Source organism: Pseudophryne corroboree, chromosome 5, assembly GCF_028390025.1.
Source record: "Pseudophryne corroboree isolate aPseCor3 chromosome 5, aPseCor3.hap2, whole genome shotgun sequence".
Classification (NCBI taxonomy): domain Eukaryota; kingdom Metazoa; phylum Chordata; class Amphibia; order Anura; family Myobatrachidae; genus Pseudophryne; species Pseudophryne corroboree.
Window position 1 is genome coordinate 775,471,450 of NC_086448.1, and position 291 is coordinate 775,471,740.

Here is a 291-nt window from a genome sequence, read left to right on the forward strand (position 1 = left end):
GGAGTACCAAATGCTGGGGTGTGGCGCTGCCTCTGGTCGAGAGGGGGGAAAAACTAGGCTTAGTATCCACCGTCCTTCTAAGGGGATGAAAAAAGGCCCCTTGCGTGGAGTGGAGAAAGGCCTGGTCTAGTATCTCTTCTCGTACTGGGGGTTGACCCTGGCACCGAGTGGGTATGAAACTGGGTCTGGCTGAGAGGTCGGGAGCAGCTAGAAGCTCGAGGTGTTTCGTGCCCCTGGAACTGGAAGGGACAGGGGTGCCGGAAATGCACTGGGGTTTCGAGCCACCTTTGC